The sequence below is a fragment of the Antechinus flavipes genome, chromosome 5 (genome assembly GCF_016432865.1).
Source record: "Antechinus flavipes isolate AdamAnt ecotype Samford, QLD, Australia chromosome 5, AdamAnt_v2, whole genome shotgun sequence".
Lineage (NCBI taxonomy): Eukaryota > Metazoa > Chordata > Mammalia > Dasyuromorphia > Dasyuridae > Antechinus > Antechinus flavipes.
Window position 1 is genome coordinate 92,868,361 of NC_067402.1, and position 25,377 is coordinate 92,893,737.

The 25,377-nt window shown below is 35.2% G+C and overlaps 1 protein-coding gene across 8 annotated transcripts in view; it reads left to right on the forward strand.

The window, feature by feature from the left end:
• The first annotated feature begins 6,683 nt into the window (after positions 1–6,683).
• EZH2 (enhancer of zeste 2 polycomb repressive complex 2 subunit) overlaps positions 6,684–25,377 on the forward strand; it is a 109,005-nt gene continuing 90,311 nt past the window's right edge. For 3 of the 8 annotated variants that reach the window (XM_052001721.1, XM_052001719.1, XM_052001720.1), the window contains exon 1: positions 6,688–6,952. The gene's annotated coding sequence lies outside the window, so the exon portion shown is untranslated. Of the gene's footprint in view, positions 6,953–25,377 lie in introns of all 8 variants that reach the window. The other 5 variants (XM_052001725.1, XM_052001723.1, XM_052001726.1 and 2 more) reach the window with 5 other exon arrangements.

Genomic DNA, 25,377 nt, shown 5'->3' on the forward strand with positions numbered 1-25,377 from the left:
CCCTGTGCAACAAGAGAAACTGTTCGGTTCTGCACACATATATTGTATCTAGGATATACTGCAACATATTTAACATATATAGGACTGCTTGCCATCTAGGGGAGAGGGTGGAGGGAGGGAGGGGAAAAATCGGAACAGAAGTGAGTGCAAGGGATAATGTTGTAAAAAATTACCCTGGCATTGGTTCTGTCAATAAAAAGTTATTATAAAAAATATATATATATTCTCTTGGTTCTACTCACTTCACTTAGCATCAGTTCCTGTAAGTCTCTCCAGGCCTTTGTGAAATCATCCTGCTGATCATTTCTTAAAGAGCAATAATATTTTATTACCTTTATATACCACAACTTATTCAGTCATTCCCCAACTGATGGGCATCCATTCAGTTTCTAGTTCCTTGCCTCTACAAAAAATCCTTTATGATCTCTTTGGAATACAGGCCCAGGAGAGACACTGCTAGATCAAAGGGTATGTATAGTTTGATAAACCTTTGGGCATAGTTCCAAATTGCTCTCCAGAAGTGTTGGATCAATTCACATCTCCCCAACAATGCATTAGTGTACCAGTTTTCCCACATCCCCTCCAACATTTATCATTATCTTTTCCTGTCATCTTAGTCTGTGGGCTATTTGTGCCATATTTGGTATGTGGCAGTATAGTTTGTCTTTTTTTTTTTTTTCCACATTCTTCTTATTAGGAAAACTATTGCAAGTCCCTTGACCATTCTATTGGGAAGTACATATTATTAGCATTATAGATATCAGTTCTGTGTAGATTTTTTGAGGGGGAAGGCAGTTGGATTTGACTTGTTTATGGTCACACAGCTAATGAAGTGTCTGAAAATGTATTTGAACTCAGGTTCTCCTGACTTTAGTGTCAATGCTCTATCCACTGTCTAGCTCTATCTAGCTGTCCTTTGTTCTATGTTTTACCAGACGTGTTTGCCAAAATATTTTTTACTAATTTTCATTTGAGCTTATGAAATGTTTTACTGTGCAAAAATCCTTTTAATTATATAAACATACTCATTGTCTTCATTTAACTTCTATTTGATCAAAAAAACCTTTTCATAATTGTGGCTAACATTTTTTGTTCATGATTTTTAAAGAATTCAGACTAATGATTGGGCTAGTTAATTTTAGTATATTATATGAAGTATTCACTTAAATCCATTTTTTAATCATACAATTTAATATTTCTAGGAGTTTGCTTTTAATTGAATACTAATTTATGACAGTATATATAAAGAAGATCTATATTGGAGGTAATATGATTGTGTGGGAGTTGAGGAATTAATTTACAAGGCATCCTAAAAATATCAAAAATATGAAAAAAATTTGGACTTTAGTACCAAAAAATATTACTGAGATATCAATGATCACTGGTCTGTCTATACTCTCAATACAAAATTTTTATATATAAATCAAAAACATCCCTGTTAAGTAGGGAACAAGAAGAATTTTTGCAAGCAAAATTCTATAATGGACCACTTCTTTATCATTTTACAATTTACAGAAAGACTCAGAAAATATTCTATTGTTATCTGGTTACAAAAAAGGAAAAAAAAGATAACTATGAATTTGATAAAAACAAAATGCTTCCTTACAACCTCTGTTTTAGCAAAGTTTCTTACACATAAACAAAGGTCATTTAAGATTTCTTAGAAGACATAATAGTAGAAATAACTCTCTTTAAAGAGCTTCTGATAAGAAATTGCAGGTGAGGTATGAACCAGAGAAACATGAGAGCCAAATGTTATTTGCCATTGTGGTGGATGCTTTTCAATATAGATTCCAAGTTGAAGAGGAATTCTCTGGGGAAGGTGAAATCTTCTGGGTACTCCTGTCTGGATATGATGTTGTATTGATTTTAAATTCTAGAACATTTTAATGCATCCTAAAAGATTTCTATGATTCTTCAAAATGAGCTTGACCTCTCTAAAAAAGGAAAAAACAAGTGGATGATTACTTATTGCCCACATTTCAACATGAATTTAGGTGGAAACCCTAAAAAGTATGTACAAGAGACTACAGACAAATAATGCTGATGGACAAAACTTGGTTCAGAGTTGTATTTTAGGAGTTGCTTTTAGGAGTTAGAAAGCTCTTTTACTGACAACTTCCCATGAAAGCAAGGCTCATTTTTTTCTACACGAACAGTTTTATTAAAGCTTTTTATTTTCAAAACGTATGCATGGATAATTTTCAATATTTACTCTCGTAAACCTTGTGTTTCAATTTTTTCCCTTCTTTCCCCCCACCCTCTCTCCTAGACGGCAAGTAAAATCAGATCAAAAAAAGAAAAAAATGAGAATGAAAACAAAATGTAAGCAAAAAAACAACAAAAAGAGTGAAAATCTTATGTTGTGATTCTCACTTAGTTCCCACAGTCTTCTCTCTGAGTATAGATGGCTCTCATCACAAAATCATTGGAACTGGTCTGAATCATTTCATTGTTGTTACCAGTGTTGTTTTTAAAACTTCACTTTGAATCAGTTTATACTAGTATTTCCAGGTTTCTCTGAAACCATTTCTTTTATAATTTCTTACTGAACAATAGTAGTCTCATTCATTTGACCTAACTTGTTTAGTCATTCTCTAAATGGTAAGTACCTCTCTTAGTTTCCAGTTCTTTGCTACAACAAAGGAGCTGCTAAACTTTTGGACATGAGTCTATTTCCATTTTCTTTGATTTCTTTATGATATAGGCCTAGAAGGCGTGATCTTGCTAGATCACAGGGTAAGCAAAATATAGTATATTTTAGGCCTACTTTCTGGAATACCTGGACCAATTCATAACTCCACAACAGTGCGTTAAATATCCCTTGTTTCACAGCTCCATCATTTGTCGTTTTCCCTTTTTAAAATCCACTTTGCCAAACTGATGGGATCTAAGGTAGAACCTTAGGGTTGCCTTAATTTGCATTTCTCCAATTATTAATAATTTGGAGCCTTTTCATTATAGTATTGATATTTTTGGTTACTTATTGATTGGGGAAATAGCTTATATTCATATAAGTTGAATTCACTTCTTTATGTAGCTCAGAAATGAGTTCTTTATGAGTCCAAGCAACTTGACACCAAGATTTTTAATTTCAGCTCCATTAAAAAAAAAAAAAGTAAGCCCCTCACCTGATAAATGCTCATTCCTATATACTCTCATTTTCCCACCATGAGGAAGACTCTACTTCCCTTCCGCCAATCAAGCCATTTTTTATTTCCTTCAAGTATTTCTAAAAAAACCTAATTGTTATAAGGGATAGCTCTTTGGGAAAGGCTTGGGGGAGGGGAAGAAGTTTTGAGAAATAGAGATACAAAAACAAATGATATACACAAAAATTGAAACCCCTTCTGCTACATTTCAACCCCACAAAGATCTTATTCTATGTAAAATTTTAAGGGAAGAGATGCCTTCTCCTGTCTATTCACAGCACTAATATCCTACTCCATGTCCTCACCATTTCTTATTTGAACTGTTTATTCTAAAAGCCTAATTGGCCTCCTAGCTTTGGCTCCCCATTTCTCTCTACTCTCCAAACAGCTGCCAAATTGAATTCTAAAACACAAATCTGACCATGTCATTTCCAAGGCTTTAATGCAGCTGAAATTTAAAGCTCTTCCTAATGTGATTCTGCTCTATTTCACCTCTCACCTTTATGATTTTGTACAGGCTGACCCCCATGTTGGGGATGCTCTTCCTCTGAAAAACCTTTCTCTTGAAACATCTAGCTACTTTCAAGGTCTTTCTAGATACTCCCTTCCTTTACCCTGAGTATTGTGCCTATAATCTTAAATTTATCTGTGAACATGTTGTATCTCCCCAGGATAATACAAGCTCCTCGAAAAGACAATTTTACCATTGTCTCTTTATTCCCAGCATGGTAGCTGGCATAAAGAAGGTGCTTCATATGTGCTTGCTGACTGATGAATAGTTTTTGTTAACTTCCTAGCCAAGAAAGGAATTGTAAATTGCTGCCAGCAATAGAAAATAGAAATGTTTTGCTTTGGGAAATGAAAGAAAAATAATTAGGCCTCAGACACACTAGCTGTGTGATCCTAGGTAAATCACTTAACCTCTCAGTGCTCTAGCTAACAAAAACTTTTCAGTTTTAGAAGAGTTAGAAATAGAAGGAATTTCCAGATCAGGAGTGCTCTATATGAATATTACAAATCTTTTAAAGATAAATCACAAGGAGACTCATCATCTATGTTGACCTTATGTAGTCTTAAAAGTTATATCTCTGATGTGAGCAAAGCTTGATTACAACCCTCCTCCCATACTGTTGTCTTTGCAATACTGCTTTTTTGACTTTCCCTTTGTTTGGAGAGTTGGACAACGGAGGGGAAAAGATATCCTCCCAAAGTCCCCATTTGAAGAGGGCTCAGAAGTCCAGTCAACATTTCATTTCCTACCAGCTGCATTGCTTGGATCATCATTTCCATTCTTCTTCCCCTCCCCAACTGATCATGGAGATTGCATTAGTTTTGGTATTCATAACTCATATTCTTAAATTGCTTTTGCCACTCTGATTGAGGGCTAAGTACACAACACACACATTCCTTCTCTAAAGCCTAACTCTTCATTTTCCATCAGCTGCACTGCTTGAATTCTGCTTCACCATCATGTTCCCACACTGAACCTTCTCCCAATTTCCCCACAGCTTCCTTTTCTCAGATAAATTAAACTGTTAAGTTCCTTGAGGGAAGGGACTGTTTGGCACATGGTGGATGCTTAATATTTATTGATACTTGTTAACATTTACTGTATTTTATTGTTTGTATATTTCAATGATCTCACATTTTCAGATCTCCTGCATATAGGAGTCTATAAATGGGAATTACACCGACAAGTCCCATAGAAATTACAGAGAAAGTCACCAAAGGGTTCTGATTTTAATTTTCTAGTATTATCTTTGAACAAAGAGGCAATGGAAAAGATATTAGAAGCGTAAGACATGAAAAAGTCCACTAGAAAAGGTGGGCTGGTAATGACAAAAGAAGGATAACTGATGGGTAACCACTAACCCCTGCTGGCATCCAGATCATAAGATCTAGAGGAAGCCTATAACTTTGGGTGGAACCCTGTGTTGGCCATAGATTTATCTGTGATGCAAAGGACATATAACTGTTTCATTGGAGTGGGGTAGGTGGATATCCATATTCACGTTATCTTTACAAACTGAAAAATTATATATAATTCCTGTAGTTCTTTATCCCCCAATCTATTGATAATTGGAATTTACAGTATATAATTGTGTATTTGGACGAGGGAACAATTTGAAGTCCCAGTGCAAATGGGCAATTCCGATCGAGTTAAACGTATCCACATGTAATAAGTGTGTAATAAATGTGTATGTACATATATATGTATATGTGTTGTTTTTTTTTTTTTAATTAAATGCCTGTATCCCTTTAGGAATTTAATTCAAACTATTTCAAGGCAGATTAATGTTGGTTAAAAAAAATCCAACCAAACGCAAACCCCCCGAACCAAAACAAGTGGAAATTTATACTCTGAATCTCCACTCATGTTCCTGTGTCTGGAGCTGACTTTTAAGGTCACTCGCCTCGTGGAAGCCAACCTCTCCTTCCCTTCAATAAGGGGTTAGCGTGAGATCGCTAACCTCCGCCCGCCCTGCACATGAGGATGCTTCAGGAGCTGACACGTGCATTCAAGCTTGCAGCCCCGACACTGCTAAGGCTTTAAAAAAAGATTGAATAGAAATGCCACTAATGACAGCCTTTCACTTATTTTTTTTACACATAGCCCAGAAGCCAGGGCCACGTCTGGGGCGGGCGGAGGCCCGGACGATCCAGCCAAAATAACGGCGGCATCCTAGCTTCCCGTCTGGGCTGGCGGGAGGACTCCTGAGCTCCTCCCGGGCGCCTAACGGCCGAGCGCCCCAGCGCGACTCCCCGCCCAGAGCGAGCGCGCTGATTAGCCCGGGCAGCTCCCGCCAGGACTGGCGGGGAGCTGCGCGCCTCGCATGCAAATCAGCCGCGGAACCCCAGGCGTCGAGCCCCGCGCGCGCTGCGCCGCCCCTAGCGGCCGTCAAGGGCAGTCGTCAGCCCGACAGTCGGAGGCTACCCCGGCAGCCGCTGTGTGCTCTGGAGGCCCCGGGACACCGAGGTTCGCCCCCACCTTCGGGGTCTCCTGGGGTCACTTCCCCTTCCCTCCGCCCGCCCGGAGCCCCGCCTGGCCCAACCCACTATTCGGAAGAGAAAGAGCGCGGCCGTTAAAACCGTTACCACGCCTTGAGTTTCGAACTGATTCAAACTTGGCCGCCAAGGCCCCTTGAACTACCTCTCCTTCCGACGCCCCTCCTCCATTCCCCTCCCCAGCTTCGTCGGGACTCGTAGGTGGCTATTCCCGCCAAGATTAGAGCTACATCTTCGTCCTTCCCTACCCGCCACCCAGATCTTTCCCCTTTCCTCCCCTCCCCACATCCAGCCTGGCTCGTCCAGCCGCCCCTCCTCCCATCCAGCCGTGTTTGTCCAGCGGCCCACTAGCCTTCCCGATCCATACCCTGTGTGTAAAACGAGAGAACAAAGGGACGGCGGTGGTGGTTCCGCACGTAAAAACCCCCAGCGTCTCTATGTGTGTGTGTGTGTGTGTGTGTGTCTGCGAGCACGAGTACAAGAGAATATGTGTATGTGTGTGTACAGTCCGGAGATAAGTATATGCGTGGGGCTGTGGGTCTTCCCGGCGCTTGGGAGCTCGGCGGGCCCCTTGATTGGGTGGAAGCCTGTCTCTCGTCCCTCCAATCGGGGCGGCGCTTGATTGTAGTGGGGGGGCCAATGAGAGCGATGGCGATTGGGCTGTCAGGTTTGGCGCTCGGTCCGGTAGCATCCGACACCCACAGGGACAGAGAAAGCAGCGGAGAACCGGCGGCGGCGGCGGCGCGCGGGAGCAGCGCGCGGGGAGCGGCACGGGCTGGGGAGAGGGAAAGAAGGTAAAGCTACCAAGCCGGCCTGGGCTAGCGGGACGGGCTCAGGAACCCGTGGAGTTACGGGCGGCGGCGATATTGCCTGTCTCCGGGTATCGCCCCGGAGCGGGGTTCACCCGACGCCTTCTTTGTATGACCGGGGGGGAAGGGAGCCCGAAGCTGGGGGACGGGGGTCGGCGGCCCTCACTTGGGATGACCACTGACTGGGGGGATTGAGTGGCTGATGGGGGAGGAACGGCCCAGAGAGTGCTGGGTCGCTGTGGTCGGGGTGTTTTGTTTTGTTCCCGCCTCCTATCACCCGCTTTCCTTTTTCCTTTTCCGCCTGATCCAGCGGGTTCGGGGCTCGGAGCCCCTTCCCGGCCGCCCCAAGAGTGGCCTTTGTGTGCCGGGCGTCGGGAGAGCTCCGGGCGTGACGGGACAGACGGGACAGACACAACTTGGTGGGACCTTGCACTCAGACAAAGGAGAGACTGTGTCTGACGAAAAGAGCTCGGGCATGTGGGAGGGGGCTACACAACTTGTGTCCCCGGCTGCGGGCTGGGGGTGGGGGTCGGCGGCGCCGGCCTCTATTTAGGAGAAAGACCGCCCCTCCTCCCCTTCCCCTTTCCCTACTCCCGTCCCTACCCCGTCCCCCCCTCCCCTCCCCCCTTCAGAGCTTATAGACCATGCAGCTCTGACCGCACTTAGCGTGGGACAGCGTGCACGAGGGAAATCTTGAACTCCCGAGTCCCCCGAAATCAATCATTTCCCAGAAGAAACAACTTTAAATGCCGTTTCAGAAGTATTCTCCAGCTTTAGGATAGCCTTGGCCCTCCCTGAGACTGGAAAGAATTTGGGCCGTTTTTAGGTTTCTTTCCCCTGTTCTTTCTAGGCTTCAGGAAGCTGGTCTGTTCCTTATGCTTAGTTTGTAGAAGAGTTGAGTTTTTCCTTTTCTCTCTTTTGTTCTTGAGTGCTTGCGGTTGAAGTTCATTTCGTTTTGTTTCGGAAAATTGATTCCCTGGGGTAGACTTTTGCGACGGGACGGGGTGACTGAAGCTTTTGGAAACTCTGTAAACACCTAAGACTCTCAGAATTGAAAGCACCTTTTAATCCGTTTACAAATTTCTAGTCGTTTGTCCAATTTCACTATCTGATTTGAGAATGGAGACAGGTGCTATATATATATATATATATATACATACATATATACACATATACATATATATGTGTGTATATATATATATATGTATCCCATATGCCTAGTAGTTGAAGATAATAGTGTTGGCAAATTTATTTGAGCTCTTCGACTAGAATATGCCTCGGTAAATGTGACTTTAGAACATAGTAACATTCTTGTGTTAATTGAATTTGTTTGCCATGAAAAAATAATCTTTAGTGATTTAGAAATGATTGGGAATGAAAATGCCTCTATAATTGAATGAATAGTGATGCTTCATAGTTAAACTAAAAACTTCATTTGAGTAACTAGAATGAAACCTTGTGTGTTAAAGAGTTTGTTAATGAAACTAATGAAATAAACATTTTAATTATATTTTTGAATCGTTTACTTAACTGTGTTTTAAAGATTGTCCTCACTAATTTTTGTGTGTATGTCTAACGGTGAGTGGTTTAATACTTGAATGCATTATCCACCCTTAAGATGCCAACATTTAGTTCATAAAATTCACCTAATGTAACATTATTAATGTACAAACGAGGAAGTTGAGGCTAAGACAATTTGATTTAAGTCACACAAAATTAGTAAGTGGCTGAGTCAAATTCAGAACTTAGATCTTCTGACTACAAATTGAAAACCCTTTGCATTGTACCATACATACTTCCATATTCTGTAGCATTAAAATTTTCATTCCCTACAAGAATGGAAAGCAAATCCAAATCCTTTGTGTGTAGTCAGCAAGCATTAATACCTGCTGCCAGGAACTGTGCTAAGTTTGGAACAAATATGTAGCTTTTAGCCATTTTCATTGCTAATTTATTAACAAGTAAAGTATTTATTTTGATCTAAATACTCATTGCTCCTATAGCTTGATTTCTAGATACAGTTATCAGGATACTTCCCATCTGTGTGTGATGATGTGCTTTGGGATGTAATGTGAAAAAGTAATGTATCTGAAGGCATAGTATGCTCTTGAAACAAATTTCTGTGTCCAAGAAAAAGAAGTTAAATTAAAAGTAAGGGTTTTTAAACTATTCTGCAATATGATAGAAGTTTAAAAAAAAAGACGACAAATTACTCTCAAAATTGAGATAGATTTTAAATGAATACTGCTTACATTTGTGTAATAAAACATTTTAAATTAAAGTTTTTTTTTCCTTGAGAAAAAAATCCCCTAATACTTTTGGTAATAAATTTGCCCGGGTGAATCTGTTATTTTTAGAAAAATTCCAATTAACAAATAAACTCAAGCATTAAGGACTAGTGCCTGGTAATGTGGTAAGCTCTGGGGATATAAAGTCAAAAAGCATTATCCTTGTTCTCAAGGAAATCACATTTTAATGGGAAGACAACATGCAAACTGTACATACACTCATATACACTCATATACAGTGTAAATGGGAAGTAATTTTGCAAAGTACAAGCAATTGAATATGACTGGCAAGGGGACACTGGATAAGGCTTCTTGTAGAAGGTGGGATTTGAGTTAAGTCTTGAAGGAAGTCTGCAAAAATCACTTTACATATACTATCTCAATTGATATCATTTACTCTGAATAGATTCACACTTCTGGTTAGGTGGGATTTGAACTCAAATTTTCCTGGCTTCAAGATCTGTGCTATGGTAGCCAATGCACTGTTTAAAAGTCTGGCATTCATTTGGCAAAATTAGAAAAGTATTCCTAAGATTATTTTCATGGTTTCAGTATCAGTGAGTTAAAGGAAAAAACCCCCAAACCATTTGTTGATAGTACAAGTTTAAGTATTTATTAGGTTCCTACTGTGCAAAACTCTCAATATTGGGAATGTAAATGAAAAACCAACTTTTGTATGCTCAAGCAGCACATCCTAATAAAATGGGAGAACATGTTACATGTATATACATTAAATATAACATTTAGAATATGAGAGAAATTTGAGGGGGAGCAATCACTTTCATCTAGAGAGGCGTCCAAGGTGGCTTCATGAAGAAAGCTGAATTTAAGGTGAAGAGAGAGAACTTAAACATCTTGGGAGGATGGTAAAAGGAGCCTTTTGAGAATGAAGGACTAACAGTGTGAACAAATGAATGGAAATGGGAGAGGACAATATGAAAACAGTAGTCTGGTTTGACTAGACAACATAATCAGGATGGGGAATAAATGTGGCACGAGACAAATTGGGTTGGAGCCAGATTGTGGAGGGCTTTGAATTCCAGAGTTTTGAGTCCAAATTTTAAGGTCACAAAGACCTGGAAGGTATTTTAGCTCTTTCTAAACCCCTCATTTTACCCATCAGGAAATTCAAGCCATGGAGAGTTTTAAATAACTTGCCAATGTCACAAAGAGGCAGAAAGTCATTGAAGGTTTTTTAATGGTAGATTGACATGATAACATAATTACATTACTACATATTATAGAATATGTACATAATTATAAATTAATCTATAGCCAAGATAATAGGTAAGTTGGAGAGGGAATCAGACTGGAGAGAGAAGGAAGATCAGGACTAGTACAATTGCTTTAGACATGGAGGAGTCAGATGCTTTCCGACTTAGAAACAATAGGATAGGGTATATAGGGTAAGAGATAGGGAATAGTCAGAGATGACTCTGAAGTTAAGAACACTGATATATCACAATACATTTTACATTTAAATATGGATGTCAATTCTTGATTGACTTGGAACTAAATCAATAAAGACTAGTCTTAGACCAACTTTTTCTTACTGTCAGGGTACCTCATGCTACCTTTAGAAATGAATTGGTGTGCTTAGGGAATGCAAATTAATTTCAATACTATCTAAACAAAATAAATTTAGAGACCTAAATCTGTTGTTGATGTCCAGAAAAAACCCATTTCTAGTAATAGATGTGATATTCCAGAGTGAAATAGAAATGGTTTTTAGATTCTGTTGCAAAACTTGTAGGTATTGATGATGAAAAATTGACTAAATTATGTAGGATCTACTGTGACATGATGATTTGTTTTAACTTGTGAAAAGACAGACATTTTAAAAAAATTATGGCAAAATAGAAATTGAGTAGAAAGAATTTTATTGGATAGTGAAGTTTTTTTTTAATCTGAGATCATTTTCTTAAAAGCTAGTGAATTTTAAAGGTAGTGAAAGAATATATTTGACAAGTTCCTGGTATGAAGACAACTTCAATGAAACTATGAAGTCATATTTGCTATTTTAGCAAAGATGAGATGGTAATATATTTTCCCTTTTTTGGTGCTGGGAGAGGGGGGGGAGGCTGGGATATAAATTCACAACTTTGTAAAATGTTGGGCTCAGTGTTTGAGTGTTTGATGTAACTAAAAGATGGTATTAAGGAGAGAGTGCCTTGGCTGGTCAGTTAGGACTTTTAGTAGTAGCAAGTTTCTGGAGTCACTGAAGGCCAAGAGTTTGTTCCTTAACTGTTTGCTGTACTTCAGACTAAATAATCAAGACTTTTGGGGAGTCTCTGTAACTGACTCTTATCTCCTTTGATCCTCACATGTAGGTGCTATTATCTTACTTCAGAACAGATAAGGAAACTAGGATTCTCCTGAGTTAAAACAACTTGCCCAGGGTTTGGCTAGTTAAGTGTGAATCCAGGTCTTTTATACTTTAAAGTCCAGCCCTCAGTCTTCTGTGTCACACTGTCTTTGAGTTGAGTTTCATTAAGCTAAACAATTTCATGAGAAATTAAAAACCAATGCTTATTTTATTAATTTAGACTCAGATACATTTGGAAAGAACTGTTATTGTTCCTTTGCTCAGAAAATCAATTTATTAATTTATAATGGCAAGAGGACTAGTAATAGTCATCTGTACAGAAGATTCCTATTGAGAAGGTCAAAGTCCATTTAGAAGACCAAATTACAAAATAATCTGAAGATTGTAGTGAGCTTAGTGTCAGAAAAAAGGGGAAGAGTTAGATGTTAAAGGATATTCCTATAAAACTAAGACAATTTGGTAAATTTTTTTTAGTCATTCTAGGGATATTTCTATCTCTAAATGATTGTTTTGAGAATCAAGACACCCTTTCCACTAATGCTAAATTAACTTTGATAAATTATTTGGCTATCCTGAATCAATGCATTTGCTTCAAAGTGGTGAATACTTTGAATACTGTACCACCATAATAAGTTACATAGAGTTTTCCTTACAGCTGTTGTATTCTAGGTTTCCCATTCTGAAGTCCTAAGTGGTAACCTTTCTTGACTGGATTTTGGGAATTGGAATTACTAAACAAATAGATTCCAGGTTGTCAGTCATTCTAAACAATGTGATTTCATAATACAATACATTTGAGTAGATCACATCTTAATTTATTTTAGTTATTTAGGAAGTGGTGTAACCCTAGTTTTAAATTTTGAGTAACAGGCTTAGTAAAAGTTAGTAAGTAAAGGCTTACTAACATTCCTTAGTAAATCATCTTGATGATGATGATAATTGTTCCCATTTAAAAAAAATTTGTTAATACCTTTGTTTTTATGCCCCAATAATTTTTTGCTTTATGCTTGAAGTCCCATGAAACTCTTTTTAAAAAATTTGTAACAAAAATATTGAAACAAAACCACCTTGGCTGACAGTTTAATATTCTGCACTCAAGACTGCTTTCCCTTTGAGGGGAGGGCATTATTTTTTATCTTCTGTTTTCCTTCATGAAGATTGATCATTGCATTTAATCTTCATTACTCTGCTTTTTAAATGTTATTGTTTTCACTTATCCTCTTGGTTTTGTTTCTATTCTATCAGTCCATATAAGATTTTTAATGTTTCATCAAATTCCTTAATTTTGTTATTTCTTGTTGTGTAATGATATTCTGTTACATATGCCAAAATTTGTTCTGTCATTCTCCAATTGTTGGGCTTTTATTTTGTTTCCTGTTTTTTTTTTTTTCCTAATCACAAAAAGTTCTAGGAACATTTTTTTTTTTATTATAGCTTTTTATTTACCAGATATATACGTGAGTAATTTTTCAGCATTGACAATTGATTGCAAAACCTTTTGTTCCAATTTTCTTCTCCTTCCCACCCCCTCCCTCAGATGGCAGGTAGATTAATACATGTTAAATATGTTAAAGTATATATTAAATACAATATATGTATACATGTCCATACAGTTATTTTGCTGTACAAAAAGAATCGGACTTTGAAATAGTGTACAATTAACCTGTGAAGGAAATCAAAAATGCAGGCGGACAAAAATAGAGGAGTTGGGAATTCTATGTAGTGGTTCATACTCATTTCCCAGACTTCTTTCACTGGGTATATTGGAACTGATTTGATTCGTCACATTATTGAAGAGGAACATGTCCATCAGAATTGATCATCATATAGTATTGTTGTTGAAGTATATAATGATCTCCTGGTCCTGCTCATTTCACTCGGCATCAGTTCATCTAAGTCTCTCCAGGCTTTTCTGAAATCATCTCTAGGAATATTTTTATATGGAAGCTTTGTGACAGATTTTGACTTTTTTGAGGTAGTAGGATCAGAGACCGACTGAGTTAGTAATTTTTCTTACGTAATTTCAAATTTGTTTCCAGAATGGTTGGAATGATTTATAGTGTCACCAACAGAATGTTATTGTAACAGCTCACATTTACATGATATTTTTTGGCTTCAATTTCTTCACAATTTGGAAAAGGTTGGTAAAGCATATATCATTTTTACAGATGAAGGAAAATAAGTCCAAGAAGAAATAAAGTGACTTGTCCAGGTTCACAAAGCTTTTAGATATTGAAGCTACAGTGTGAACACAGAATTTAAATTTTGAGCTGTTTCCTGGGCTCATTGCAATATGCTGCCACTGAAGTTGGATTATTTTGGCAACTGACCAACATTATTTTATATCAATTATATTTGAGAGAGTGATGTTTTTTAGCTAGCCCTTATTTCTGAATTCTCTGAATTGGAGACTTACATTTTGGTAGCCCCAAATACATTGATAATGTTTATAATGATAATGGAATGGTGAAATAGTTTATATTTCCATTGAAAATGATCTGGGTGTTTTAGTGAACTGCATGCTCAGTATGAGTTAACAGTTAACATAGCTTGAAAAGCTAATGCTATTGTAGATTACATTATGGATGGATTTGAGGGAGGTAAGACTTCTACAATGATATTCACTGGTCAGATCCCTGTATTCAGTGCTTGTTATTTCATTGTAGGAAAGCCATCAGAAAGCTGGAGCATGTAATCCAGAGAATTTTCTAGTAAGAGTAGTAGAGAACAAGTCATATGCAGATTATTGGAAGAAAGTAATGATTAACTTGGAGAATGGAATAGTTGAGAAAGGCCCTGAAAGTCAATTAAGTATTTAGAAGATTGTCCTTGGAAGAGGGTTTAGATTTGTGATCCCACAGGGTAGAATGAGTAACGATATGGAAATATAAAAGGAGAATGATATAAAGAAAAGATTCCTAAAAATTAAAACATCTCCAAAGTGGAATGAGGTAGTAATTCTTCTATAGGTCTTCAAGCCAGAGCTTAGATGGTTACTTGTTGAGCTTGTCTTTGAAGGGATTCTTAATTAACTGTGGTTTAAACTAAATGAAATCTGAATACTTCAAGATAATGTGATCTTTGAACATGTGAAGATGAGGAATGAAACAATTGGATAGAATTAGAAGATTTAATAGTCAAAGGTTTCTTGTTATAATTAATGACTACCTTTTTGGGGTCATATAAATGAGTTTGGATATTAAAGAACAGAAATAATATGGGATGTATTTTTATTAGGAACTGATCAGAATAATATCCCACACAGAATTTTAAGAAGCATAGTCTAAAAATGAAAAAGGTAGACCATTGGATTGTTAGTCTATAGATCTGTATCTTTAGATCTCAGAAGCTGTGTTAGATCCACCCAGTATTTCAATAGATTTCAAAACTGATAGCTTGTGCTATCTCTCGTTCTTCTTTTCTTCATGATTTCTAGCTGGTACAACTCTATCCTGGATTTTCATTTTTGGGATTTTCTCCTTAATTGAGAGATGATTTCTTCATTCCTTTGAAAGGAATTGTAATAAAAATAATTAACATTTTATAATACCTACTAACATTATGCTATAGGTTTGCAAACAACCTTGTGATGCAGGTGCTTTTATTATTCCCATTTTAAGACATTAAGTGATTTTAAGCCTTTCTAGTTCCAAATTCAGTGCTCTATCCATTAGACTACTTAACTAGCTTTTCCTCACACAAAGTTGTTTTCATTTTATAGGTAAAATGATTTATAGTAACAATTAAGTTGTATGAGTTAATGGAGAAGACTTAGATGTTTTAGAAATATCTGCTCTAACAGAGAGATTGAACTAATTGGGATGTTACATTGACAAATTCAGGTACATTTTAAAAGATATCTACAATTTAAAAAACTAATTTAAAAATTAAGGATATGGAAAGCAACATGAAACAAATTGGACATAGACCAATATTTTATGTCATTTACCAAGATAAGATCAAGATGGATACATGTCTTAGCTATAAAGAGAGATAGTATAAAAAAATTAAGACTATGGAACATATTATCCAACTTCTGGATAGATGAACAATTTATCAATTAAAATAACATGTTGAGCAGAGTGAGGTATAAAGTGCATAATTTTGATAACATTAAATTAAAAATTAAAAAAAAATCATAGACAAAATTTAGCCATGATCAGAAATTTGGGGTAAGAAAGCAAAAAATTGAGGAAAATTTTTATAGACAGCTTCTTAGATGAAGATCTCATATCTTAAATATATAAAGCACTTTATAAAAATCTATAAGAATATAAATGGTCAAAAAATGTTTTTGATTTTTGGATTTCTGATGAAGAAATCAAATATAGTCAATAAAAAAGTTCCAAATCATTATTGATTAAAGAAATGAAAATCAAAACAACCTTGATATGTCATTTTTCACCTATCAGATTGACTAAAATGATTGAAGGAAAAAGCTACAAATGTTGAAGGGGATGTGGAAAAATTTGGATACTAATTCATTGTAGAATTCTGAACTGATCCAATCATTTTGGAAAGCAACCTGAAATTCTGTCCACAGGAATTTTTAAACTTCCCTATACCCTTTGACCCAAAGATGAGTAGAGAAAAAGGAAAAGAATCTATATGTTCTAAAATATTTATATCACCTATATGTTGACAAAGAACTGGAAATTATGAGGATTCCCATCAATTGAGAAATGGTTGAACAAATTTTGGTATGTAATTGTAATGGAATATTACTGTGCTCTAAAAATGAGGAGCAGGATGATCTTAGAAAACTATGGATAGACTTGCATGAAATAATGAGCAGAATCAAGGGAACATTGCATATATAATTACTGCATATTGTTTTAAGAATAACTTTGAGTGACTAAGTCATTTTGACCACCTAAATTTATTACAAAGGTCATATGATGGATGATGCTGTTTGCATCCAGAGCAAGAACTGATAAATAGAAGTATTTGTAAAATGATCTTTCATAGATATATGTGTGTGTGTGTTTGTTTCCATCCATTTATTAATAGATATACATATGCACATACATTTATGTCTAATGGCAACCATCTGTAAGGTGGGGACCTAAGAGGGGAAGGAAAAAAAGGAAAAAAAAATAACACAATAAATTATTGTCTATTTAAAAGGAATAGCAAGTAGTACATAATAGATCATGTACATTTTTCTTATTTTATTCTGTAAATTTAAAATAAATAAATAAAAGTTAAAAGAAACAAATTAGTTACTTTTGAAAATGAGGATTAATTGGAAAAACTTCAGTAACCCACAAAACTTTTATCTTTCCTTCCAATCTAGTTGGTTTTGCTTCTAATTTCCCTTTCTCTTATAATAGTACCCTGCAAAACATTTGGTGTTATCTTTGATTGTGAATTCACAAAGTTACAAAGTTGGAATCTTTACAAACTTTTGATATTCTTCCTGTCCTGTCCCCTAGTTACCCATAACAAAGTTAGTCATTAAATTCCATTTATTCCTCTCCCTTCCATATCTTTCTCCCATCTAAGAGTTCCTGTTAATTCCCCCTCCTATCATCTTTATAGATTTTTATGATCTCTCCCTGAACTCCTAACATTACTCTTCTCATTCATAGAATTACCTCACTGATATTTCTTAAATAGTAATAATTTGTTTCATACCACTAAAAAACCTATCTTGGCCACCTGTGACCTACTGAATTAAATTCATACTTGACTTTCTTTGAAATAATTTCATAATTTAGAATTGAGTACTATCCTGCCTTTCTAGACTGTTTTATTACTTTCCCAGGCAGTTTTTTCCTGATAACTACTACAGCAAACACCCTTGTATTTCTTTATCTTTTTACTTTTCTAAGTCTTATTTTCCTCATCTGTAAAAAAGGATATAATAGTATAACCTGCTTGAAGGGCTGTTGTGAGACTCTGCTGGGATAACGGATAGGGCTAGGTAGCTTTATGTATAGAGTGCCCAATCTGAAGTCAGGAAAACCCGAGTTAAAATGTTGCTTTACACACTTATTAGCTGAGTGACAACTGGGCAAGTCACTTAATTTTGCTTTGCATTAATTTCCTCATCTATAAAATGAGTTGGAGAAATGACAAACTAGTCTCTTTGCCACAGAAACCCTAAAAATGATTATGAAGAGTTGAACCCAACAAAAAAAGACTGAATATTTTTATTAGTCTTATATGTAAATATAGAGTTTAAATAACTTCTTTGGTGAGAAAAAGTGTGTAAATGTTTCTTATCAATTAACTTATTTTAAAAGTTTAATTTAACAGTATTTAATAAGTTTTTGCAATATCATGCTTGGGAAATTCTTAGTTTAAATTTGATGGCAGCCCAAGAGTTTATTATTATAATTATATTAATAATATTATTGCTGCTTGTTTTTGAATGTGGGGGGGGTTGAGGGGGAGTGGTGGGCTATGTTTTAACAGTAAGATAATTGAAAGTATTTAGAGATTCTTAGATACTTTGTTTTTATGGTTCACCAAGCTACAAGTTACTGACAATGGGCAATAACTTAATTCTTCAAAAGATACTTGGTAACCAGACATCCTATTATAGCTTAAAAGAAAACTATAACAAAAAGATTTCTAAGATTGGGTAACTTTTTTCAGATTTAATAGTTGAAGTCATTTAAATTTTATAGCATTTAATTAAATACACTCTACAATGTAAATTGTTTAACATAATTTACTCTTTTCTCTTAATTTTCTTAAGTCCCATTGAGAACCTGGACTTTGTTTAATTTTTCTTTTTTTTTTGGACTACTGTTTTCATTTATATTGGAAACTCCTCTCAATACAGGTTGCTATCTTCTCTGTAGTCTTAGTTGCCTACAGCAAAGAGAGGTTTAGTGACTTGCTGAAGGTTACGGAGCAAGTACATGTCAAAGTCAGGATCAGATTTTAAATTGAACTTTTCATCCACTGCTGCCTCTGTTGTGTCTGCTCTATCATCCAAAACATCTGAGATATAACAGGTACTCAGTATTTGTGATGGACTGACTAGAAATATATTAAGTTAGGAATGGAATAATTTGGCTGAAAGGATATCTAAAAGTAAAGATGCCTGCTAGTAAAGAAAAGGGACTTTCAAATTTCCAAAGACCTATCATGAGCCATATAGATTACTTCTAATAGAGTTCCAGATATAGGAACAAATGTTATTTATAGAAATGAAATGAATGTATGGCTATTAAAAAGGAGTGCTACATGCCTAATTTTCTTCAATAAACAATTGTACAGTCTCAAATTTACCCATTTAAATATTGACGTTTGACTTCCTCCCTGGATTTCCTTGTCCACTTCTCAGAGAGAACAATGTCTTAATAACATTTAGGGGAAGCTATGGTGCTATGTTTTTAAGATGTTTTAGCTTTTAAATTTTATGTATTTTAAATTTAGAGATGTTTTGATTTCCCTTATCATACATTAAGAGATTTAGCCAATAAATTTCATACAACCTAATATTTTAACATTTGGAAACTCTAAATCCAATCCTGTCCTGCCTCTTTTTGAAGACTTTTGAGGACAACTGCCTATTACTTCCTGAAGCAGTGTATTCTAGTTTTGCACTGCTCTATACCATACAAAATTTAAGCTGGTCTCTTTGTAATTTCTACCTTTAGCTCCTGGTCTTGTTTTTTAGGGCAAAGTAGAATAAATATGATCCCTCCTATATTGAAACCCCTTCAAATACTTGAAGACAGCTATTATATCCCTTGGAGTCTTCTCTTCTCGAGGCAAAGTTCGTTTAAATGATTCTTTAGTACGTGATCTGATCTCAAAGCCCTTTATGATCCTGGTTTTCCTTCTTTGCACACTTTTTAAATTATTAGTACCCTTAAACCAGAACTGAACATAAGACTCCACATGAAGTCTGAGAGTACAGTGGGACCATTACTTTTTGACTTATATATTATGCTTCTTCTCAATAAAGCCCCAAATCTATTTATCAATTATCTATTTTTGACTGCTGTATTACACCCACATTAGTTACTTACTGTCTGTCCATTGAAATAGCTAGACCAGAACAATTGCTAGGCCTAGCAGATAGTTGTTGTATTTAAGAAGTTGAGTTTACCTAAGTGTAGGACTGCATTTGTCCATATTGGATTTTATATCTTAATAGATTGAGTCCAGTGCTCTAAACTGGCAAGATCCTTTTGTTACGCAGCATGTTAGCTATCTCTCAGTTTTGTTTTATTTGTAGATTTGTTGCGCATACTCTGTATTTGTTCGATATAGTATATATTTTTCTCATTTAGGGAAAATGCTGTTCCATCCAATCCAGCAGACACTTTTTTAGCACCTACTGTCTACAGTATCTTCAGAGGCATTGTGCTCGATTCTGGGGATATTCTTTCTCTGCCTGCCATATGTGACATATAAACATAAAAACTATATACATGATTATTTGAGGAAAGAACACTAAAGAGGCCCTCCATATTTTGGGCTCTGACTTAACCTTTTTTTATCTCATCCCTATATTATTTCCTTAGTCACATTCCACACTCAATTAAAAGTAGATTTTTTAATTTTTATTTTTGTACAATGCACAAATCTATTTTTGTTTCTTGTGTACCTTTTTTTTAGTTTTTTCTCTTAGAATAGGTGTTTTAAATTCCATCTAATATCTCCCCCCTCTCCCGTGTTGTTTTATGTCTCTAATGTGAGTAAGGTTTTTTTGTTAATTGTGGTTGTCATTGTAGCTTGACATATTCACTAATTAGAATATATTCTTTGAGTGCATATCTTTTGTAAACTTTGTATCCAATAGTGTTTTACCCACAGTTAAGTGATAAATTTGAATTGTTATATTGGATTTAAGGAATACTGGATTGGCAGTTTTATTAGATTTCATGTTACACACACACACACACACACACTCACACACACACACATACACACACACATAGTATTTATTTCAATTTTTTCCCAATTACATGAAAACATTTTGACATTTGTTTTAAAAACAGTTGAACTCCCTATTCTTTCTATCTCACTTCATTGAGAAAATAAGCAGTTAGAAATAGGTTATACATGAGTAGTCATGCAAAACATTTCCATATTATGTTGTAAAATAAAACCCAGACTAAAAAATAAAAAGAAGCCTTAAGAAAAAGTTAAAAAAAAAAAGTGCTTGATTTGTAGTCGGATTTTATTCTTTTTCTGGAAGTGAATAGCATCATCACAGGTCCTTCAGAATTGTCTTAAGTTATTTTATTGCTGAGAATAGCTAAGTCATTCACATTTGAGCATCCTTATAGTATTGATGTTAGTGTGTACAGTGTTCTCCTGTTTCTGCTTATAAGTAAGTTTTGCATCAGTTTGTGTGAGTTTTTCTAAGAGCATTCTGCTCATCATTTCTTAAGGCATGAAAATATTGTATTGCAATTATAACCATAGCTTATTCATTCCTTCCCCAATTGATGAACATCCCATCAATTCTTTGCCACCAAAAAGAACTGCTATAAATATTTTTGTACAAATAGATCCTCTCCCCTTTTTTTTGCTCTCTGAGATACAGATCTAATAGTGGTATTGTTGGATCAGAGTGTGTCACTTTTATACCCCTTTTTGGGCATAGTTCTAAATTACTCTCTAGAATGTTTAGATCATTTTTTAACAGTGTATTAGTGTCCCAATTTTTCCCTATCTGCTCTAATATTTATCATTTTTCTTTTCTGTCATGTTGGCCAATTTGATAGCTGTGAGGTGGTACAGCAGGAATTTTAATTTGCAATTCTCTAATAATGATTTAGAACATTTTTAATGGATTTTAGATAGCTTTGATTTCTTCTGAAAACCTCCTGTTCATATCCTTTTATCATTTATCAATTGAGGGATAACTTGTATTCTTATAAATTTAACTCATTTTTCTGTATACTTGATAAATGAGATCTTTTCAGAGAAATTTTCTGGAAAAATTTCCCCCCAGTTTTCTGCTTTCTTTCTAACCTTAGCTAAATACATTTGTGCAAAATTTGTTTGATTTGATGTAATCAAAATGACCTGTTTTATATCTCAAAAGGCTTTTGTTTCTTGTGTGGGCATAAATTCTTACCTTATCCATAAATCTGACAGCAAAATATTCCATGATCTCCTAAGTATTTCATCTTTTATATCTAAATCATGCATCCATTTTGGCCTTATTGTGATAAATCCCTTTTAATTCCAAAGCGCTATTTTATTTATTTATTTATTTTTGTTGTTGTTGAGACAGTTAGGGTTAAGTAACTTGCCTAGGATCACACAGGTAGGCAGTGATAAGTGTTTGAGGCTGGCTTTAAACTCAGATCTTCCTAAATTCAGGGCTGGTGCTCTTATCTACTCTGCCATTTCACTGCTCCAGAGTTCTCATTCTTTAAGTTTCAGAAGTTAATAAATCATCCCCATCCTCTAATTTCTTCTTTATTTCCCATCATGGTGCTACAAATAGGACACCTTGAAGAAGAGATTTTTGGAGAGAGAAATCAATAGAAATCTGAGAATTCTAGGGAAGAGATGCCTAGTGCCATCTTATTTACATCGGCATTTTGGTATTATAAAAATAAAGGTAGTATTTTTTGAAATATATATGTATGTGTGTATATTATATATGTGCATATATATTACATGTGTGTGCGTTTCTCTTTTAATGATCATTTCTTTGATTTCGTTGATATAAGGGACCCTGTGAGAAAATTTCCTCTATCAAAGTAGATTTGTACTTACTTTGCAATTTATATATTAGAAATTGACTGGGACCCCTATAGATTGAATTACCTAGGGTTGTATAACCTAATATATTAGAGATAGGACTTGAATCCAGTTCTTTCCGAGTCAGAAATCTGTTTCTTTCCATTATGACAAACTGCTTTTATGTTTAATTAATTTACTTTGATAATGGTTGACATTTGGGAAAGTAATAAAGCAATTACCAGTTTAAAGGAGTTGGTAGTTATCTGTTATTTCCAGTTAACTTTAATTTTAATATAGTAGGGCAGTGGTTCTCAAAGTGTGGTGCAGTGAATCCTGGAAGGTCTCTGAAATTCTTTCAGAGGGTCTACAAATTCAAAATTAGTTTTTTTTCTATTTATGATAAATATCTATTATGTAACCCATATAAACAAAAACTCTTTGGACATATTCTCAATAGTTGTTAATACCGTAAAGATATTGAGAAAAAGAGTTTGAGAACTACTGTAGTAGGGCCTTCAACAGTCCTGCTATTTTGAGTAAGACAACAGCAGTCCAAACTTCTAGCCTCAACAAATGATCCCACCAAATGATGCACAGAAAATTGCATTTCCATTTTTTCTTCATATGCTCTGGTCTCTCTGTAGGAACCTACTAGTTGGGTCAGGGCAATAGTAAATCATTTTAATAATTTGGTTGTACAAGAATGCTATTATAGTTTGATAGTAGGGATTCATTCTACCTCTCCCACTCCTATCATTCTGTACTTTCCTTAGGAGAAGGGGATGATTTATATGTAGGGCCTGAAAATCTGTAATAGCATTTATAGGAGTAGATGTAGTATTACAAGAATCTCATTAACTTCAGTCTTATGAGTGGGAATGACATGGGGCAGTTCAAAATTTATATCTTACTTTAGTTTGAACATCATTTTTAAAAATTTATTTTCATTTCAATAGCTATCAAAATAGGATATATACCAAAGTATGAAGATATAGCTGAGATAGTTTGTAATATACCTTAGAAAGTCTATCTCTCCATTTAGAAATTAATTTTTGATTTGTGATTCTTTACTATCTCAAGGTACAGTGTCCTTTAAAACAAAATCCCAGCGAATTCAGCTATCTTATTGGTTCAAATTTATGCAAATATTTTATTTTCAAGGCGTGCCTCTGCATTCAGTACTGGTTTTCTAATAAAGAGTAGAATTGCTGTCTATGTTGAAAGTATTATGTGAGATTACTTTGTTGTGGTGCAGGAGGAAGATGATTTTACATTGATGGGAAAAAATGTTGTTGAGAATTTTGCTCATTTTTGGTGCATGGGCTGATGTTATTTACTTAACATCAAGGAGTTATTTTCTCTCATGAGGGCTATGTTTAATTTGTAAATTTTTATGAATTTATTATTGATGTTATTTGACACAGATTCCTAGAGCAGCAAATGTAATTCACTATTTCTGGCCTTATAATTATTCCATGATTTTCTTTCTCTTTCTTCATTTAAACTTTACCTTCTTCATTACTCACTTTTTAGTCACATATGCTTTCTTTAATGTAATATTTGTCATAGATTACTAATACATACTTTCTGCACACTGTTTTGGAGATATATATATATATATACATATATATATATATATATATAATTGAATATACAATTTCTCATTTGCAAAGACATATGTGTATTGCACATACACACACAGACACAGACACTCCCCCCCCCCCCAAAAAAAAAATACAGGTAGAGAAATATCAATTTTTTATACTTCTTTTGCTTCTCCCATAGGGTCTAGCACAGTTCTGGGCTCATACATACTACATGCTCAATAAATTATTTTTGTTTGATTGACACACAATACTTTTCTTCATGCCTGACCTATAATTCCTTCAGATCTAGTGGTTTTAGAGATTGTTTTCACCATTACCTCTTGCATTATTAAAGGGAGGAATGTTTGCATTCTTTACTTTTCTCCAAACTAGATGCTAAACTATGCTTTTCTGAAGTACATTAAATTCCTGAGATAAACTTAACTGGGATTTAAAAAAAAGAAAACTGTGTGTGTGTGTGTGTATTGAAAATGGAAGGAAAACAAATTTAAAAATTGAGAAGTTCTCCAAAGATTTCATTTTAACAAGCTGTTCATTAGTGACAGTGGAATTGTCACTGGATGTCATTGTCATTCGGATTTTTAATGTCACAACCTTCATGCATTATATGAAGGAATAGAAATATAAAGTATAAAGAAAATAATTGGGAAGAGCAGCTGCATTAGAACAGGTATTAAGTATTCATAAATGTTTGCTGGAAATGATACTATTGAGATTGATTCTTAAGGTATGGAACAATGGCAAATACTTGGAACTCAGGAACCTTATTACCAAAACAATGAGTGAGTGAGAATATCACTAATTACTGAATCATGTGCTGATTTTTCCATCTCTATGAATCTTCATGAGAATAATCTGTACATAAATTCAACCTATCCTTGATGAAGGATAGGCATCAAATGGTTTTTGTAGCAGATCACTTATTTGTTGTAAAAATAAGGTATAGAGATATAGAAAATAGAAGATCCCACTGTGCTTATTATTATTACTTTTTTTCTTTAAGGTTCCCCCCCTCCCTCCTCCAGGGTTTTTTTTTTTTTAATTAAAGCTATTTTATTTTCAAAATATATACATAGATAATTTTCAACATTCATCTTTATAAAACCTTGTGTTTTAATTTTTTCCCCTTCTTCCTCTTACCTCCTCCCCTAGACAGCAAATGATCCAATATATGTTAAAAATATGCAATTCTTCTATATATGTTCCCACAAATATCATGCTGCACAAGAAAAATCATATCAAAAAGGAAAAAAATGAGAAAGAAAAAATGTAAGTAAACAATAGCAAAAAGAGTGAAAATATTATGTTGTGGTCTACATTAAGTTCCTACTGTCCTTTCTCTGGGTGCAAATGACTTTCTTCATCACAAGGCCATTGGTATTGGCTTGAACCACCTCATTGTTTATGAGAGCCCTGTCTATCAGAATTGATCATCGTATAATCTTGCTGTTGCTGTGTATGGTGTTCTCCTGATTTTGCTAATTTTACTTAGCATCAGTTCATAGAAATCTCTCCAGG